This window comes from Crocodylus porosus, unplaced genomic scaffold (genome assembly GCF_001723895.1).
Source record: "Crocodylus porosus isolate Cpor-Errol unplaced genomic scaffold, CroPor_comp1, whole genome shotgun sequence".
Lineage (NCBI taxonomy): Eukaryota > Metazoa > Chordata > Crocodylia > Crocodylidae > Crocodylus > Crocodylus porosus.
Window position 1 is genome coordinate 27,450,442 of NW_017728947.1, and position 6,672 is coordinate 27,457,113.

Consider the following 6,672-nt stretch of genomic DNA (forward strand, 5'->3'; position numbering starts at 1 on the left):
AAACTCATCAATATAGAAGGTCAAAGATTTCCAGGTTTCAATATTTTTTGTAACAAGGGGTTCTGAAAAATTCTTATTTCCGTGAAAATGGAAATGACATTTAAAAAATGTTAACCACTCTTCAACAGGCTGCAATTAAGTTTTTTAACAATAAGATGAGAGATATTAGGTCACATCTTTTCTGGAGGGGTTAACCAACTTGTAAAAAAATAAACATGTAGTAAAGTCAGGTCAGACACCATAAACTTCAGTTCCCAAACAACTGACAACACTCTCTTCCTGAAGTAGACAACTGCATGACAGATAATAAAGCAGTGATATTGCAGACCTCATGTACCCTGACTCGGAATGCCTTTTTATTTTGTGATTTTTGCAATGAATTCTGTAAATAATGCACTCAGACTATGCTCTCAAATTCACATTTATTTCAGTTGCTGCTTTATTCTGTGGATAGGTGGCATAAAAACCACTCTACTACCCTAGCTAGAAGCAGACAAGACGATAAATACAGCTACATGTGAATGAAAAGGGATATGAACAAGGTTTGTAAAGTATAGAGAAAACAAACAGTACTGTGCAAAACTGTTGCCCTATATTGAAGTCCTTCTTTATGGTAGGTAGCGTGCATTTTTTAATTAATGTCCCTATCATAAAAGTTCTACTAATGCTATCTCCCATGAGTTGAAAAATTTGGTAAAATTCAGCTTTCACTTTGTTCTCTATGCTGTGATTATGAACTTTATTCTGAGCGACAAACTGAAATTGTTTTCAGCAAGACAATATATAATTGATATTGAACTGACACTAAAAGCTTGGAGACACTGGGAGAAGTTTCAGACAATTGGGAAAGGGCAAATATAGTGCCTACCTTTAAGAAAGGGAAGGAGGAGGTTCTGAGGGACTACAGACCAGTCAGCCTTACCTTAGTCCTTGGAAAAATCATGAAGCAGTTCCTCAAGGAATCCATTTCTAAGTACCTGGAGGAGAAGAAGGTGATTAGAAACAGTCAGCATGGACTCACCAAGGGCATGTCATGTCTGACTAACTTGATTACCTTCTATGATGAGATTTTTGGCTCTGTGGATGTGGGGAAAGCAGTGGACATAATATATCTTGACTTTAGCAAAGCTTTTGAAGTGGTCTCCAGTGATATTTTCATAAGCAAGCTACTGAAGCATGGGTTGTATGAATGGATGGTAAGGTTGATGGAAAACTGGCTGGATTGTCAGGCTCAAAGGGTAGTAAATTAATGCCTTGATGTCCAGTTGGCAGCTGGTATCAAGTGGAGTATCACAGGGGTTGGTCCTGGGGCTGGTTTTGTTCAATGTCTTCATCGATGATCTGAAAGATAGGATGGAGTGCACCATTAGCAGATTTGTATATAACATTAAGTTCGGGGTAACAATAGATATGCTAGAGGGCGGGGCTAGCATTCAAAGAGACCTTGACAAATTAGAAGTCTGAAACAAAAGAAGTCTTATGAGGTTCAAAGAGGACAAGTGCAAAGTCTTCCACTTAAAATGGAATAATCCCATGCACTAGTACAGGCTGGGGACTGACTGGCATAGCAAAAGCTGTGCAGAAAAAGACCTGGGGGTTACAGTGGACAATAAGCTGAATATGAACCAACAGTGTGCCCTTGTACAGAAGGCTAACAGCATACTGGGAGCATTGCCAGCAGATTGAGGAAAGTAATTCTTCCCCTCTATTTGGCACCAGTGAGACCATGTCTGGAGTACTGTGTCCAGTTTTGGGCCCCCTGTTACAGAAAGGATTAAAACAAATTGGAGAGAGTCCAACAGAGGGCATCAAAAAATGGTGAAGCGGCAGGGGCATGTGACTTATGAGAAGCTGAGGGAACCAGGTTTACTTAGTCTGCAGAAGAGAAGACTGAGAGGGAATTCAATAGTAGCCTTTAACTACCTGAAGAGTGGTTCCAAAAAGGATGGAGCTAGACTGTTCTCAGTGGTGACAGAAGACAGAACAAGGAGCAGTGGCCTCAAGTTGCAGCAAGGGAAGTTTAGGTTAGATATTAGGAAAAACCTTTTCACTCTTAGGGTAGTAAAGCACTGGAACAGGTTATCCAGAGAGCCTGTGGAATCCTTCAAGGTTTTTAAGAACTGGCTAGACAAAGGCTTGGCTGGGATCATCTAGTTGGTGAGGTCCTGCAGGGGTTGGACTAGATGACCTCCTGATGTCCCTTCCAACCCTAATTTTCTATGATTCTGTGATATTTAGAACAAATGTGGAGGTAAAAGAAAGATCTCAAACAAACTAGTTCAACAAATTATGTAGGTTTGATTTATCTTGTTCAATTGTCTGAATAAGTCATTTGAATATTTAAATATCTCCTTTAACACCATTTTATTCATGGTGATTTAGCCTATTTACACATTAGCCACTAGCACTTAACCTTTTTGCTTTCCTTTAAATGTAACAATATACATCATATAGACCTTAGTGGTGTAACCATGACAGGAGATTTGAGCTCAGGGTAATTAGAACTTAGGGTGTCTATGTAAGTGCAGTGAGGCTGTTCTGACAGGCTTTAATTACAGCGCACCACAACAAACTTGATTAAATCGAGTCTGTTAGAACGTGGTAATTACCGTGCTCCAGCAAACTCCAGCGTCACATGTATCAGTGCCCCTGTGCTGAAAACAACCTCTTAACAATCTGTATTACAGATTGTGTTCCAATTAGAGATGACAGATTCCTTCACTTTTCCAACCTGGTTCCCTGGCTGAGGTGCAGTCTAAAGCTATGTACCCGGAGAACTGTCATTCTCCCACTAGACAGCAGACGTGTACAGGCATTCAGGCTTTTTCTACTGGAGAAAAAGTCACTCCTAGGAGACTTTCTCTTAGGAGAGTTTCATTTCCTTACATTTCCTCCCAGGTTAACTGGAGACCAGGAGGAGTAGAGCCACAGGAAAGACTCCCAATGCCTTCATGAAACTGCGGTCTGTCTTGAGCAGGTGTAGAGAGCAGCTGCTCCCTCTGCTTCTCCCAGCAGAATTTCTTGTGTGAGCTTTGCCACACCATTCCCTTTGCTCAGCTTGTGGGCACCAGGAGCTGAATGCAATGCCGCCCCTTACCTGCTTCTCACAACAGAGCTCCCAGTGTGTGAAGCCAGCAGGGGCTTTGCACTGCTATTCCCTCTTCCTGGCTCCCAGGTACCGAAAGGTGAGAGTGGGAAGCTGCTTTGTTCCCTCAGCTGGGGGCAGGAAGAAACTGGAATGGAGAAAGCCTCCTTGAATTCAGCTGCCAGCTTTTTAAATCACCGTCGCCACTGCCCCCACTCAGATGAGCAGTCAGGCAGACACGGAGAAGCTGGTCAGTAGGGCATTGGGCTCGGGGAGGCTCTTCTTGGTGTAACAGGGCAAATCCCCCATGTATTTATCACATCGAAGTTCCTGGTGCATGAAGTGGATAGAGGGCGAGTGTTGCCCCATTGCTCCATCCCTTCAGTTCCCCACACATGAAGCCAAAGACCAGGAGCAGTGCTGCACGCTCCCTCCCTGCTCCTCACTCCTGAGTTCCAAGGAGTGAGAAACTGGAGGATGGCTGCCTAACTACTCCTTCCACTCTCTTCTTGAGATCCGAAGCAGAGCAGAGGAGCAGCTGCTCCAGACAGGTAGGGCAAAGCCCTCCATCCCTCCCCATCCCAGTGCCCAATTTGGGGAAGGGGATGGGAGCTATACCTCACCGCTGCCTTCCCTTCTCAGACCGGTCCAGGACAGAAGAGGAACAACTAACTGCCCCTGCTCCCTGCCTCTTCTCCAAGCTGGGTACATGCCCAGGTTAAGGAAGGAGCTGGGGGCTGTGGCTCATTGTTTCTTTCCCCTCTTGGACTGGTCTGAAAGGGTAAAAGAGAGGAGCAGCCACTCTCAGATGCTGCCCCACTTGGGGTAGAGATGGGGGGGCTCTGCCCTAGGAGTTCCTCCTCTCCCCTCCCAGTGACTAAGAGGAGAATGGAGGAGGCTGTTCCCCCACTTTGTTCCCCAAAATCTGGGACAGGTAAGGAGAATCTTTTCCTGCCATTCCACTCCCCTGCAGGGACCAGGAGCATTAGAGCACCCCAGTCTCAGGAAGGCATTGAAAGCAGGTGGCTGCAACATCTGCACTGCTCCCACTCCTGGAAGAATTTCTACCAAGGGAACTTTCTCAAACATTTCTGTCAATAGAAATGAGCATCTCTACATAATCTAAGACATCTAATCCAGAGTCTGCAGCTACCTCTTCTTTTTGAAAAGTAGTGGGTTGTTGAGATTAAGGTTTTTTGTAAATGCATAAAAAGCAGTGGCCTGAACTCATGCTGAGGTTCTACTTATACTTTTCAGTAGTGTGAAGTAACGACACACTAAAAAGTCAGTTTCAATTACCCTTATCCCTGAGACACTAACCAAGCAAGGCCAAGATTTTCAATTAGGGACAAGATGGTTACAGGGCTTCTATGAGTCGGAAAGAGGGTACAACTTTGCTTTGTATACCTGAGGGGATGCAGAGAGGAAGGGGGGCAGAGAGGCTTATAGTCTTTGCATTCAATGATTCTTAAAGGCCAGCTAGCCAGAGCAGCACTACCCTCACCTCTGTTGATGCCTAGAGAAGGAGCAATGGCATTACTTCTGCAAAGTTAGTCCTACTTAAGCAGACCTCACTGCAGTGACTCGGAAGACAGAAGGGTGTGTGAACACCCATTAGTTTTATTGGTAATTCATTTACAGCAAGAAGTCGGAGAATGAACTAGAGCAAACAAAAAGTTTCAGGAATTTAGTCCTTGGTGGCGTTAGCAAATTGCTGTATTTACTGGAATATAAAATGACTGCCCCCCACCCCAATAATCAATAATCAGATTGTATACATGTAAAATGTATAAGTTTGCTAAAGTTTTCCAAGTATCAAATCTATTTATTGGAGGTTTGCCTTGAATTTTCCCCTCTCCCACTGCTACAGGAGGGCAAATAAATCGAGGGGGGAGATCAGGTAGCCCCATTCCCTCTGCCCCACCAACTTCTTCCATTAGCAGCCCCTTCCCCTGCTCCCACTTACTGTCACACCCTGCTGTCCCTGGGCACATGGAAGTAAAGAACAAATTTGAAAACACTGACTTAGAAATAAACATATCTGTAGTAACAAATTACCATTGGAACCCACAGACATAGTTAATCCAGAATTGATACATTTTACCTTTTCTGAAACTGCAGCAAATTTTATCACAACTACTCTGTTAGTGTGACCGTTTGGGCACCATGGACTCCCCTGATTCTCTCCTGCCACAACTTCGATCTTGTTATAAAAATGAGGAGGAAAGTGATGATATGACAATTAGTACCCGCAGAAGGACCACTCTCAGTCTACTTTATAACTTCAACTTCAGTGCTTTTATTCTTATTTTACAGGAAACCGGTTGGGAGGCAGCAGCTTATCTAGATTGTCCCTGGAGTCATCCTTCCACTCTGCAGAGGACCCCTGACCCCTCAACAGATAAGGTGTGCTTCACTAGTTAAATGCTGCTGGCTAATCAGTGTCCACAGGGCCCCCTCCGCATCTGCTGCCCTGCAAAAGGGGATCTCCAGGCTGCTCAGTCCTATCTGAGTCCTAGCCCACCTATCTTAGTCAAAGAAAGAAACAGGAAAGAAAAGAAAAAGTTTTCCTTCTGTTATGGTCCCGCTGGGAGCATCTCACCGTTAATTGTTCAATTAGTGGCTTGTTACAGCTACCGCCTACAGCTTTCTCCAGCAAAGCCAGCGTGTGGACTCTGTGGTTTTCCTGCGGTTGAGGCTTGGCTTCCTGATCTTCGGCATCCCACTCCCCTCGGGGTCCTGGAGTCACCTGGACTCTTCAGGGGTCTGGGTAGGGGTCATCCCTACCCACTGCCCCTTTGACTTACTGTAGCCTCCCCAATCTTTGATGCCAGTCACGAGGCTCCACTTCCCCCTGCACTCCCCGCCGTTCCTGTGGACTCAAGGTAAGCCAGTGTCTGGGTTCCAGGATCCCTCTGCTCCTGCATTGGGTCTTTCTTCCCAGATCCTTCTCTCTGGAGGCTCTCTCTCTCACAGCCCCTCTCTCTCTCTTCCACTGTGGGGCCTGAAGGCAATCAGTCCATGCCTCACCACTCTTTTTATGTTCATTTTGGTGGGCTAATCACTTAAGCTTGCCTTAGGTGTGTAATTTCCCCACCTGGCAGGGGTCATTGTCGGGTCAGTCTAGCCCCATCTTACCTAAGTAACAGGGCTCCTGTCCAGGTCTGTTACACACCCTATAAACACACTTTTAAGCAGCAATTTTGCACCTACTTATATAGTTTCATAGTTAGTAGGGTCGGAAGGGACCTGAGCAGATCATCGAGTCCGACCCCCTACCATGGCAGCAAAGAACACTGGGGTCAAACGAATCCAGCAAGGTGTTCATCTAGCCTCCTCTTAAAGACCCCCAAGGTAGGAGCCAGCACCACTTCTCTTGGAAGTTAGTTCCAGATCCTAGCCGCCCTGACCGTGAAGTAGCGCCTCCTGATGTCTAGCCTAAATCTACCATCTGCAAGTTTGTGACTGTTATTCCTAGTCACTCCTGATAGTGCTTGAGGGAACAGGGACTCCCCCAATGCCTGCTGGTCCCCTCTGACTAGTTTGTAACAGGCCACTAGATCCCCCCTCAGCCTTCTCTTTTGGGG